Source organism: Protobothrops mucrosquamatus, unplaced genomic scaffold, assembly GCF_001527695.2.
Source record: "Protobothrops mucrosquamatus isolate PMUCROS unplaced genomic scaffold, P.Mucros_1.0 scaffold1824, whole genome shotgun sequence".
NCBI lineage: Eukaryota > Metazoa > Chordata > Lepidosauria > Squamata > Viperidae > Protobothrops > Protobothrops mucrosquamatus.
The window spans coordinates 1-15,103 of record NW_015387958.1 but is presented as its reverse complement, the minus strand read 5'-3'; positions in this window follow the sequence as shown (position 1 = coordinate 15,103).

Sequence of the window (15,103 nt, the reverse complement as noted above, 5' to 3'; positions counted from 1 at the left end):
AAGCAAGGAAACTGCATTGATTAAAGATCACAAAAAATGATTTCCAGATCTTCACATTTCAGCATCTAACAAAGAGATTTGGGGATAAAGATTTGCATATTTTTGCAAATTTCAAACTGGCCTAATAAAAGTATTGCCCCCATATTTGAGGGAGGAGGAGAATTGTTCAACTAAACATACCAGAATTTTGTTATTACATTTAGCTATAGTAATTTTTTAATCACTCTGTTATAACCAATAACATAGCAGTAAGGTATAATGAACGATGGCTAAATTTCCTCAAGCAAGCAGAGAAAAATTCCTTCTGCTAATTCTGCAGCCACATGTAACTGAAACTATTGCATATTAACTTTATTCATATATAAGCTCATTAAGAATTTCTGCAATATATTTTTGTAAAGGTCACTTGTGTTTTTTTTAACAAAAACACGAATTAAATATATCCAGGAAGCCCTTTGGGGGAAAAATCTGAAATTAAAATGAAATAGCTAACTTCTAACAATCAAATGGTTCCATATTTTAAACTGACCACCTGAAATAATATTTCTTTCTAACATAATCATTACTGGGAATAAAAAAATATTTCTCAGACATTTTTGTCTGGAAAATTATGGGAATCCCCCAACACATCAAGAAGAAATCAGGTTGATGGAAGCACTGACCTATTAAAACTTGCAGTTTCCAGCCATGTAACATTTTCATCTTTTAAAAGGGAAATGACTAGTAATCAACTGTAACTAATACTAGAAGTGTAACAGAATAAACTTTTAAATTATTACCATTTGATAAGTAATCGTAGAAATACCACTATGACTTGCAATGTTAAAAGCATATGTAAAGTATAGGACATGGCGTACCACTGGGGATTATGGTTCATCCTCATCCATTTTTATTTGAAAAATAGCAGACTGGATTAAAATACAAAGAAGAATTTACTTTACCTAGTAATTTATCATTTTCTCTAAAAAAAATGCAGAAACCCCCTCAAACAATCAGTTAATAAGATTTTTGTAATTTTATTCTATCCTCTTTCAATAAATTTTATTTAAAAAAAACAACCTCTGAAACTAGCTTACTTTCTGTGGCACTGGGGAAGCCAAGAACCTGATCTGTACTGTGGTTCTATGTCCCCAGTCCCATCCAAGGAGTTAAGTTTAGATCTATTTAAGAATCAGCCATATTAGAAGATGATCGCTCTACTCTGAAATGGTAATTAACTGAGAATTAACTATATCTGGTTTCATGCAGCAATTATATAAAACCCATGAATGGTTGGGCACACTTTTACAGCTGCCAAACCATTAAAAGCTATAGACTGGCTTGATAAAGAAAACAGTAATAAATTTGTCCAATTATTTTGGAGGAAAATAGCAAATGTGCATGAATCCCAGCTCTTGGGGTTAGTAAGAGCATGGGTCCCCAATCCCCGGTCCTAAGCCGGTTCAGAACTGAGCCGCAGAAGTAGTGGGTGGGTGCGCACATAGCTGCATTTGTGAAAGCAGCACCCATGCAAAACCATCCCCTCCCCCCCAGCCTCTATCGGTCTGCCGATCTGGGAAGTTGGAAACCGCTGAGTAAGAGGGTTAACAATAATGCTTCACTCCTACACTAACTCTGAGTCTAGAGTAATCTTCATCAAATCTGTAATTTATTTCTCTACCAGCTTTAACAATTGTATAAAGATATATCTTAGTATTACCTTTAAAACTCAGCCATATCCAACAGACTAAACTATTAATCCCCAATGCATAAAGTGGTCTCTCTCTCTCTCTCTCTCTCTCTCTCTCAACAAAAGACATATTGTTACTAGTCATTAATGTAAGAAATGCTAATGGGATGTGAGAATAACCTTGAGGAACAGCAGGAATGGCTGCAGCTAAGGCAGTGGTCAGATAAGAGAAATCTGAGACCAGAGCAGGAATTATGGTCTCGGCATTAGATACTGTTCATTCTTTTGCTCTTGAGAAAGCTTTGTTATTACTGTATGTCATAAAAACTGACTTACAGTACATAAAACTGAACAGATTTACAGTATGTTAACTTTTACTATCTTGTCATATTTAGTTTTTTATGAAATGTACAAAAGCAGAGTGGACACCAAAAGTTAATGATGAAGTAATATATTCTTATGCTAACAGACAGATAAGGATGCTTATTATACTCTATCCATTAAGACGGCAACAATTTAGATAGTTGGAATCTGATGTGGAAACAAAATGATAGGAAAACAAAAAGGGTACATTAATACAAAATGTGCAGTGTTGCTGCTGGACATTGTGAAGGCTGCTGACATACACAAGCCTTCAATGCTGTAGATACTTCAATGCTGTAGATACTGAACTTTCAATTAAAATTTAAGGGAAAAAAGAGGAATGATATTGGCTAAACACTAGAAAACAAGAACATCTGATGGAAACAGTCTTTATTCCTCATCAAGCTAATTATCTCCACAATCTGCTCTAGGATAAGTTATGGATTTGTTTACAATTCTTTCTGAGTTGTGGCCCTGCAGATGTGACTGCAATTCCTAATCTGAGTCCTGCACATCTGGAAGGTATCACGGGAAGGCTACCTAAAGATACTCTATTCCACGGGTGTCAAACTCAATCACATCACATGATGTATCGTGACATTTTTTGCCTTTGCGGAGCTGGGGTGGGTGTGGCCCGCGCATAACGCATCCGGCCTGTGGGCCGCCAGTTTCACACCCCTGCTGTATTCATTTCTCTGCTTTAAATAGGTCTCTTGAAATACATCCTTTCATGTTTGGGTTCTCTTTTAGTCACAGTTTCGCTTGTTACTGAGAGTTAGTTTGGTTTGCTGCCCATCTTACCAAAGTCAACTATGGCTGGCAAACAACAATCAGATAAAGACCATAAATAAAAACAAAGGAATAACATCCATAAAAGCAAAAGATAGGTACCACAGGAGAGGGAAAATAAAAATGGCCACCTCAACAAGGGAGCTATAAGAGCAAGTCTCCAGTTGTCTGTGAGCCCCAGGCCTAGTGGTTAAAATACTGGACTAGATGTAGGAAGACTGAATTCTGATCTGCCTGAGGCACAAAAGCCAAATGGGACAGTTATTTTGTCTCAGCCTTAGAAAGAAAGCAGTGGGCAAACCACTTCCAAAAATTGTTACCAAACTGTGTAGAATTGCTTATTTGTTGCCAAGAGTCAAAAATGACTTGGGAATGGGTGGGTGGGGAGAACCTAGAAGAAATCAGAATCCACTGCGTTAGTGATAACTGAGCCATTTTTCTCAGCAAATTTTATTATTTATTTATTTATTTATTTCAGAAGCTTTTATGATGTTTCAATCAAAATACGAATCTAAGCTGCTAACAAAAGCTTAAATTCATAATACATTTTTAAAGAAATCAATGAATACAGTACATTTACATAAAAACAATAGTCATGCTGCAATTATAAAAACCTAATAAACAGCACTCATACCTTCTCCCAATGCCTTTTTAAACAGCTAGATTTCACCTTCTTTTCTACAAGAGACAGCCCATCTGCGAGTCCCCTCCTATTATCTCTTAGGATGAGTAGATTCTATTTGTAGTAAGTTATGTCAGAAATATCCAGGTTTTGAGCTATATAAGACTTCATAGAACATTCCTAGCACCTTGAATTCCACCTAGAAACACCAACAACAAATTTGCTTGCCATTGTCACCAGAATACAACTGCTCTGAGGTGTAGACCGCATCTAATTTTAGCCTTGCTTTTGCATTGGAGTTGTAATGCATTTGTAAGAGCAGGAATTTAGTCTAGAAAGTTCCCATGTTTGGGGTACACAAAGGTATAATCATGTATGTAATGCAGACTATTGTTTGTTCTTTATTGGTATGTCTTGATTTTTATTTAGACAATGACTCTTACAGGGCATGAGAGGTGTTATTCTTTACTTGGATGAAGAAAGCCAAAAGTTAAGGAACCTCAAAAAGTAGGAATAAAGTTTCTTGCAGACTTTATTATGCTAACTTTATTTTCCCTGTGTTTAGACGGTTTGGTACAGCAGATTACAATCTGCCTTGTCTCCAGTCAGCAGATGATAAAGGGTTAACTGGAAGAAATTCCTTTCTTCGATTAGTACCTTTTCTGTATATCTTTTACAGATGTGCTTATTTCTTTGGGGTTTTGTCGGCTTCAGTCCCAAGACTCTAAGCCAGGGGTAAGCAACCTTGGCTCTTTTATGACTTGTGGACTTCAACTCGGTTGACATGCCAATTATACAGATTAGGTTAAAAACACAGCATATCATACAGGAAACTGCTATTTCTGCCAAAGGAAGTGTTAAAAAATACTTACTGAAAGGGTGCCCAAATGTCTGCACCTACCATATTCACTATTTCTATTCTGAATATATGAATAATTGTACTTAAATGGTAAACATGCATTCATTTTCAGAAAGATGTTTAATGTCTGGTCAAAGAACACAATAAACAAATCATATTGTTGAACACTGCAGCCATAGAGGTTGTTGCAGGTTCTGTTCACTTAGGGATTCACTGAAAAGTATAATTTAATCAGATGTACCTAAACTTTTGCATGCAACTGAATATCCTTGTATACAATATGTGGTTATGGGAAAATCCTTCATGCCTCTTAACACTGTTTACTTCAGGGGTGTCAAACTGCCGGCCCGCGGGCCAGTTTCATCATACCGGAGCCGCGCCCACCCCATTGCCGGCAATGGCGAAAAAGCTCTGATATGTTGCGCGACATCACGTGACGTTGCGAGTTTGACATGTCTGGTTTACTTCATGCCAAATACAGTCCTTTAGTTACCAAATGTCTATATATACTGAAGACTATTTTCAAGAAACAATAAAAAGTACCTGAGTCATAACTATTAACTACAAAGTACGAATTTTAAATACTTAGCTCATCCAAAAGGAAAGTTCTGTAACAGAAGACTGTTAGCAATGAACAGACCGAACCCAATAAAAGCAAGAATAATTCGTTCCCTGTCCAGAGCCACATGACCCATCATCATCTGGGATTCTGTTTGGGTGGCGGGGGGGAGGTGGGTGAGGTGTAACAATACTCTGTGAAACAATTTTTAAACAGAGTAATTTAATTTGGAGGTGGGAATCGGTGAATTTCTAGATATTATGGAACTACAATTCCTAGGCAATGAAAATCAATGATATAGTCTAGTAGTCTTACCTTGGCAACCTGTGGAGGATCAATATGTTCTAAATGTTCAATTTTCATAAACATATTACTTATGATAGCCTACATTCTTGATCAAATCATGTTCACACAGAATTGTATTATACTAAATCTAGGGCCATCTGCAGCCTTCAGAAGTCTTTTAAATGTTATCAGAGAGCGCTTGACATGATTTGTACAAAACTGATTTGCTCTGTTTTGGGGTATTTGCAGAGGGAGAAGTAGGGAGATTTAATCAATCCCTAGAAGGCTGAACCTATTTCACCCATTCACTTTAGTAAAGTTCTGTTAGCAGCCATATCCCTTGTTAGCTAAGAAGCTAAAATAATAGATAGAATAAATAAACAAATAAGTAAATGTCTTTGGCTGTGATCAACATATCCAGATCTGCACTAAAGATATACAGATTTTTAGGTATGTACAACGTTGTAGTTCCTATTGGAGTTGTGAAAATCTACAGTGACTATGTAAAGACCGTGCAAGAGCACAAAGGCAGTTTACTAGACTTTAATTTTGAAACAAGTTTGGGAAAAAAAGTACTGTGATCCAGATCAAGCTTGCTTTCTTTCAGTCTGTGTTTCTCTTCAAAAATCTTGGAGATAAGCAAAATTCTTCATTGTTTTATAAATTTTATGTTTGTTTAAAAAGTAATGAATAAAAACTATCCAATTTTTTATAAACAGGTACGAACAAAGGAAAACAAAAACTTGCAGAAAGAATCACAGCAAACCAATGGCTGAGCAATTTATAGTATTGCTCAGTTTTTTTTACAGGCTAACAAAGAATATAGGAACTTTCTATGATAAAGCATCCAGAGCTTACTTCAACAATGAGCACATAGTCAATTGCTTTGAAATTCATTCCAGAAAAACTGAAATTCCGGAGGAAGAAAAGTCATCTTTATTCTCCCTGATTCTTGCACCCTTCATTGCTTCAGAAAGCAGCATGAAACTTGATTAATCCATTAGAGGTAAAGTAAAAGTAAAGGTTTCCCTGTCAGTTGTGTCCAACTTTAGGGGGGCGGTGCTCATCTCCGCTTTTTGGCTGAGGGAGCCAGCGTTGTCCGAAGACAATTTCCGTGGTCATGTGGTTAGTGTGACTATGTGCCAAAAGCGCACTGAACGCTGTTACCTTCTCACTGAAATGGTACCTAGTTATCTACTCCCATTTGCATGCTTTGGAACTGCGAGATGAGCAGGAGCGGCAGCAAGTAGCAGGAGCTCACCCCATTGTGAGGAGCTCAGGTCTTGAACCCAGCTGACAAGCTCAGTGCCTTTAACTGCTGAGCTATCGTGCCCCCAACTAATCCATCCTAACCAGAAACCTAGGAGCCCATACAGGAAGAAGAAAACTGGATAATTCAGCAGCTTTTCCAAAGTAGTCATAAAATGATGATGATTACCATGATTCTGTTCTACTATTGGAATAGAGAAGCATGATCAGAATGGAAACAATATTCCAGTTGTTTTATATCTATAAAAAAAAATAGTAATTCCATTTGTAGCCTAAGCATAAAAGCAAATGATTATTAACAGAATGATTCACAAGCCTAAATTTGTGAATAAATAAGACCCTTATTTATTCACATAATAGATATAATAATTTACAAGAACCCTTTTTTTTGCTCAGCCATAATTGCTATGCTACTGTCCTAACAGTGAACTTTTAAGGAAGAAGATACTTGTTGCAATAGATGGTAACATTCTGTTAACTTAAAAAAGACATGACTTTCAAAATTCAGACTGAAAAGCAGGAAGTGGACTTGTTATCTACACACTACAGAGTCTAAGGAAGCAGGAAGTTTATACATATCCTTGCATTTTGGGGGATATTTTTTAAAAAAAAATATTGCCAAAGTATTATCTTTTTAGCTTATAATCTTTTGGGATACAGCAATGGACTGTATTTAAATTATAATCACAACTGCTATCATGTATGAAGCAGATGACCCACCAATGACTTCATTTTGATGCTTTGGTGTGTTGTTTTCATAGTATCAGTAAAAAAAAAGGATATGAAATATTGTTTAGGTTGACATTCAGTTTTACCTGGGACCCACTTGCTCCATCTTTGTGAAACATACCTGCAACAGGAATTTAAAACCTTCCAGTTTATTACATGTTGGACACATCCAGCAACAAAGAGAACTACTACAGTGTAACAAGAGGCCAAGGATTAATCCAAGAATGTGGCATACAAAAAAGTAGCTCTCATGAAAGCTGAGGGATGGAATAAGTAGTTTAGTAGTACATGTACAGTAAAGATAGAGTATTATTTAGTTGGTTTGATCCAGTTCTTGTGCTTCAGAAGCAACAGAGGCTCAACTGAAATGGAGAGCTTATTATTTCCAGCAGCAGGCCCATATTCATGCCACAGCTGCCTACACACCTATGACTACCTGACTGCTTTACAGCCATGGTCTCTGTAGGGCAGGGGTGAGGCCCTTTTATGATTTAAGGACTTCAACTCCTAGAATTCTTAAGCAATGCTATAGGGCGGTGGTGGCAAACCTATGGCACGAGTGCCAGAGGCGGCACTCAGAGCCCTCTCTGTGGGCACATGTGCCGTTGCCCCAGCCTTGTCTCCCCCCGTGACCCCCTCACCAGCTGCCCCCTGGAGGAGAGTCGCCCCCGAGCGTGGCCCACACGGAGCAGCGCAGCCAAGGACATGGCAGCCAGGCAGTGTAGACATGACTCTGCCCTCATGCCCCATCGCGCACAGTTGATGCTGTGGAGCGCAGGCAGAGGGTGTGGCCGCCATGGCGCTGCTGGGCTGCCTGGGTGATCTGCGGCGGGCCCTGGAGATGGTGAGTGGCCCTGCGGGAAGGCGGGATGGGGCGGGGCAGGGGGTGGAGCGGGGCCGGGGCCAGTTTTTGGGCACTTGATCTCTAAAAGGTTCACCATGACTGCTATAGGGCATGTATGCGCAATGTTGCATCTTGGGAATGAGCCCAATTCACTCCTGCTCTTGTTAAGATCCAGCACCAGAATCCCATGGGTGGCCAGCCTGGAGATTAAGGGGCTGAGCCATAATTTTTATTGTCAGATCCTGTCATTAGTTGCTTTAGTTAGAGAATATCCCCAAGTAAGGGTGCCATAATATATCAACAGGGACTTAGAGCAATGATGAGTCTGAGTAGCTAACAACTTGGGAGATCTATACAGATGCAATCTAGCTGGCTGTAGTTGCTTGTGAAGAAAGCTGCCTTCCCCAACTCATATCAAATAGAAAGGCATAATTGTATGCAATGGCACTAAGCAGAATGAAAAGAAAAATGGCAAAATTGATATCATGTAGTAGTAGTAGTAGTTAAAGTATTAGACCAAGGAGACCCAGCTCAGCTCTTCTTTAAACAATAAAAACAGTATGAGTGAGTTTGGGCCACCCACTATATCAGTCCCCTTAGCTCAAAGGACAATTATTGTTGTAAAAAATAAAGAGTATGCTGTGTACACCATCTTGAATTCTTGGAGGAATATAAATCTGACAAATTTGAAGAAAACTGGTTTCTTCCTACACATCCTTCAGTTTTCAAAGTAGGACCATAACAAAATGCATCTCCGGTGTAAGTGGTTTTTCTTTTGTAAGTAATTTTAGAAAACTATTCCTAGAACGAGGGTTGTATATTTTAGTAAATTTTATAACCTCTTTTGTTGTGCAAGTACAAGTTTTCTATTGGGAGGAAAGGAGGCTTAACATTATTACTTTAAAAGGAATTCGCTTGCTCTGATGCATACAGAAGAAGTGAACGGTGTTGGAAAATTAATCTCAATTGAAACTTCAAATGTTAAAGTGCATCTGGGGAAAGCAATATTTTATACTATTTGCACTCTCCCCTTGCCTTTAAATTATGCAATAATTCTTTCCTATTCTTTTTTTCTACTTCATAGTCTCTGGTTCAGTATTGAAGAGACACAGTTAGCAAGTTCAAAGCAAGTATTTCTTTCTCTTTGATGGTCTAGCAACACTTTAGACCTCATTGCTGTTTTAAAAAATTCAAACATTTCAAATATCAGACTCAGGATCTCTCATAAGAATTCTGGCCTCAATATATATAAAGGAAGGCTATGTCTTTCCCTGTAAAAACGAGTATTATGGGAATTTATTCTCTAGAAAACAAACGGTATAGTAAAAATCAATTTAAAAGAACTAAACCAAGGATGTTGTTTATCTCATGTAGCTATTTAGTATATTTCTATCCAAAGTAAGCCATGGTTATCAAGAGTTCTGGTTCATTGTTGTGTTAACTTCCACCATTATTTCAGTTAGCCTAAAACAGCGGTTCTCAACCTATGGGTTGCGACCCCATTTGGGGTCGATCGACCATTTCACGGGGGTCGCCAAGCAAGGCTGTCCGCCATTTTTTCCCCCCTTTTCCGGTGGGTGCCTTACCTCCCTTGAGCTGGGCCAGCTGGTGGTCGGCCTGCTCCATCTCTGCCGCTTGCCAGCTACGCCTCGGCCGGCGCAGGGGGCAGAACCACGCATGCGCGGCGCTCCCGGGCAGGGAAAGTCCTCGACTTACGACCGGTTTAGTCCTCGATTTACGACCGGTTTAGTCCTCGACTTACGACCGGTTTAGTCCTCGACTTACGACCGGTTGGGGGTTGCGGCATTAAAAAGGTTGAGAACCACTGGCCTAAAACTAAATAATACAGCAGCAGCATTTCCATAGTGCAGTTCGCTGAGATTGCTTAAGGACCTTTAAAAGATTGAAGCAAAATCTGAATTTGGTATTATCTGATTGCATCTTGAACTGTCAGCAGCCAAGGTTTAAACACATTTAGAAAACCAAGCAAAAAGGCTAAGATAAAATCAAGCTGGCTAACAAATCAGGTTTTTTTTTAAAAAAAAACGTTAATACCTTGCTCATTAATTTAAATAATGTTCAAGTACTTCAAGAGCCAATTAAATTGTCGTAATATCTCTGTTGTTTCTAGGCAGGAATGCTATTGCAGGGAGAGTTTCCATTCTAGTCCAGTCAACTAAGACTAACATGAGCCTTTTATATCACGGCTCTGAGATAACACATGAAAACTTGCCATGCTAACTGCAAGAGCTACATGAAAGGTGATATGATCCAGAATATGGATCACGAACAATATTATCTTACATATGATAAACTACTTACTTTGGAGTTACTTTACCTTCCAAGCATGTATATTGTAGATATTTATTTATCCTCTTATATTATTTTTATAAGTTACTCAAGGCAGCAAGCATACTAATACTCCTTCCTCCTATCTCCCCACAGCAAGGGTAGGCAACCTTGGCTCTTTTATAACTCGTGGACTTCAACTCCCAGAATTCCTGAGCCAGCTTGGCTGGCTCAGGAATTCTGGGAGTTGGAGTCCACGAGTCATAAAAGAGCCAAGGTTGCCTACCCCTGCCCCACAGCAACAACCCTGTGAGGTGGATTGGGCTGAGAGAGAGTGACGGGCCCAAAGGCACCCAACTGGCTTTCCTGCTCAAAGCAGGGCTAGGATTCCTAGTCTCCTGGTTTTTAGTCTGGTGCCTTCACCACTAGTCCAAAGAAACAAAAGCAATGACAGGTTAACTGAAGAAACTTTTTGTAAGATGCAACTTCTTTCATCAGGAACAGGAAACCGTCATGATATGCCTGTCACACTCTTAGCTGACTACTGGGTGTTCCTGCTCCAGTGCCTTTTTTCAAGATTGGTATGACCATCCTGGCAGCCATTTCAATATGCTCTCAACATTTCTAATGCATCTATCGGCCAAAAGAGTTTGAGACCTCTGAACTAGGATGATTATAGTTAGCTAATTATGTTATGTAATATAATTATAATTTACCGGTGTACCAGGACACTGAATTCTGATACTTTAGTTCATGGGTCCCCAACCCCTGGTCCGTGGACCGGTCTCGGTCCATGGCATGCCGGCAACCGGTCCGCACAAACAAGTGAAGCCCCATCCACGGGATGCAGGCAGCACATAAAAACACACCCCATCCAGTCCATGGAAAAACATCTCTCCAGGTAACCGGTCCCTGGTGCCCCAAAGGTTGGGGACCTGTGTTCATTAAGAGCCATGGTGATGCAGTGGTTGGAATGCAGTATTGCAGGCTAACTCTGTATTCCACTGTCAGGCATTTGATCCTGACCGACTGAAGGTTCACTTAGCCTTCCATCCTTCCAAGGTGGGCAAAATGAGGACCCAGACTGTTGGGGGCATTATGGTGACTCTGTAAACTGCTTAGAGAGGGCTGTGAAGCTCTATGAAGTGGTATATAAGTCTGCTATTTTAACTCCAGTTTCATATATTTATATCAGTGTGTACTTGGCAGCTTTAGATTCACTACTAGTGCAAAAGGAAATGGGTGAGCAAGTAAACAAAATGTAATTAAGCATAATTATAGTAAATTTATTATACACAGAATTGGAGTCCATCTGTCAATTTTGCAGGGCTGGAACACCATTTCTGTTCACAATCCATGATAAATGAACAAAATTAAACCAATGTGCTCTCTCTCTCTCTCTCTCTCACACACACACACACATACACACACAAAAACACAGAATTATTGAATGTATTGGAAACGTATTTCAGGAAATTTCTTAACAAGTCAGCTGATTAGGTGAACAACCTTTAAGCAAGCCAGTTGAATTAGGAAAGTGCATTACATAATAATAATTTCAGCTTTTTGTTTCTTTGGATGTTAAACCACATTCTGTTTCAGTGAAATCTTGTTTCTTGATGGGCCATTTCTGAGTTTTTTTTTTGTTTTTTTTTTAAAAAGCCAAAATTACTAATGCCACCAGCAGTCACATTAATCCTATGAAATCCTCAAGGCAGCTCTAAAGCGATCCTTAGAAACACTGTATTTGCTGCTGTTAATATGATCTCTTTTGACAGGGTAAAAGGATTTACCTATCTGTTGCTTGCACTGAATGCTGCAGCATCACCTTAATTCTATTTAAATTAGAACAAGTATTCAAAGGATGTGATTTATAAGAATGAGAAGGCTTAATAATTGCCTGTAGCCTCTGCTCAGTAGATAAAGATGGAAATTCAAAGTATGGGGGGAGCTGCAATTTGTGAAGGCCTGGAAAGAAGCCAGTCATAGTGATGATGAAAGGGGTTTTTTTCCTAGAAATTTATGAAGAGTGTGGAACATTATAACCAGATTACAATCTCTGATATTAATGCCACTCCATATGAAACAAGTTTTAACAATGTGTGCATGGCTCCTAAACATTTAGCTGACAGGAGAATCTGGCCTTCAAACTCTGCCAGCAGCTTTGCTTATTTGACTACAGGTAATTCTCAACTTATGACTGATCTCACAGCAACTATTAAAAGTTATAACAGACCCCTCAAAAGGTACTTACGACCCAAATTCAAAGTTTCAATGGCTGCCTCCACCTCATCATCACATGATCATATTTTGAACACTCGGCAACTCATTTGCATTTACAGCCATTTGCAGCATTCCACAGTCCCGTGACCACAACTGATGACATTTTTTGATGGAAACTGACGTTTAGTTGTGGTTTCCAGCAAAAAAAATGTCCATTGCAAACAATGGGTTCACTCAACGAATGTGGTACTCATTTTATGACCATTGCGTTTGTTTAACCGCTGGAAAAACTGTCATAAAATCAGGTCAGTCACGTGGCTGCCTCGATTTAAAATCTTCATGACATAACAATGAAAATTCTTTAGGAAGATATTCATAATCTATATTCATAAAAATATTCTTGCCACTACGACACTCAAACTGCAATTGCTACCTTAAGTAGAATGCCCATTGCAAATGTTTATTCCTATATTAGTCCCAATTTATCAACAAATATTGTTAGCATCAATATTTATCTTCCTTTCCAAGATTTTTCCCAGAAACACAATTCTAGAATATCAATTTTTTTCATAAGAATATTTTATCATGTTCCCCATTCAAAACATATCACGCGTTGTCTAGATTTCTCTGTCTAATCTTAATTTCATTTTATAACTCACATTGTAAATTTTTCCTACTTCTTATTAAGTGCAAGTTTATTAGGTCAACATTTTATTATTATTATTTTTTTTTTAAAAAAAACCTGTGTTGTGAACAACTTCTGAACTTTGATCATAATGAAGATTTAATAAGCATATTCTCATTAACTGATATGAAGCAGAGTATTTCTGTGTGAAATTTATATATTAAATGCTTCTTCCTTTTAATGAAAAATAGTCCAGGTGTACATGCATCTCTATAATCTACTTTCTAATGAACATTTAATCAGCCAACAGCCACTGTGTTTCATATTAATTTTGAATGGATTTGCTCAAGTCTTTTGGATTAGCAGGAAAAAGCAAAATAGGTTAGTTTACCCCCTCTGAATTCAATTGTAATTACTCAGTGTGTCAGCTTATATGCTGTAATAAAAAAATCTAAACCTCATACAATGACCATAATATATTGTGTGATATTACATTGCCATAGCAGCAGTTGCCACCCTCTCCTTCCCAGCCCTTTGCATTTAATTATGCAAGAAGTTTATGGCTTTCAGAGGATTAGAATACCTGTTCTAACTTGCTGCCATAAATGAAAGGTATAAGGAGAACCCTATACAGAGATGCAAAAAGAGCAGTTCAAAAGTCATGTATAGTTTGCCAGTATCACTTCTGAGTTAGCAGAGTGGAGATCCAGGCATCTATTTCCCCCTTATGATCCCTTCAAACCTGTAAAAATGAGCCTTGCCATTTTTTTAAGAGCATTCCTTGACTTCAAAAATTACTCTCAAAACATCCGTAACCTGTTATGTAAAGAGCCACTTTGGCTTAGGGCAGGGGTAGGCAACCTTGGCTCTTTTATGATACGTGGACTTCAACTCCCAGGCAGCGGGCTAGAAAGCAGGAGACTTTGAGTTCTAATCCTGCTTTAGGCATGAAAGCCAGATGGGTGATTTTGGGCCAGTCATTCTCTCTCAGTTGGTCAATTCTTTCTGAAGCCAATGGATCAACACTTGGTTGAACTGAAAAAAGCAAGCACTGTACTTGTGGGAAAATGCTAGGAAGAAAAAAAAGAAAGAAAATCCTTGCCTGTTACGTAATGCCTGGTATAACCCTTGAGCCAGCAGTAACTGCATTTCTAATCTACCGTAAATCTCCTGTTGCCAGGATAGAGAGAGATCTTTCCCCATTAACTAAGCATCTCCAGGCTTGGCGAAAACAGCATCCCTCAGTAGAACGCACACTTCCTTTGCAAGGAACACCTTAGCACCCAGTGATTCCTAGGGCCTTCCTGGGCATATCCAGATAGTTTTCTTGGCTTTTCCCAGAACATTTTTTCAATTCCGAAATGTCTTTTTTAATATAAGTATTTTAGATAAATAAAATTATTTTCCATTTTGATTCACTGTGCATAAGTATCCTTCAAAGATATATATTTAGAAACTGGGGATTGTAGAGGGTTTTTTTTTTCCAATGTAACTTTTGTTGATTTTCCAGGTCCAGACTGGAAATTTAATAATTTACAGTCACTTGTCGATAAAGTGATGGCTGAGTAAAGTTGGCAAACTTAACATAATGAAGGCAGCTAATGAGTGGTTATGTATTAACTTTTGTTTTTTGGCTGAGAAACAAAACAAATAAATTAGAATTTTTTGCTGCATTAAATTGCATATTAAGAACAAGTATGACATGTTCAGAATTTACTTTTAGTGCGTTAAGAGCATTTAAGAATACAATTAAAGCATTAGAACTGTATTGCTTTGACTGAAAAGGGGCGTTGGTCTTACCTGAACGCCTTTTCTCAGTACGGAGACGGAGACTCCACCAATGGGTTTCCTTTGTCTGCCTGCTCTTGAGACCAAGTATCCAAAACTTGTCACGCCCCCTCCTACTGGTAATCCAGTCTTAACGAGGGCGAAGCGTTTGAAGATTGACGAGGCGTTGGCTCTCAGCACCCTAACACAA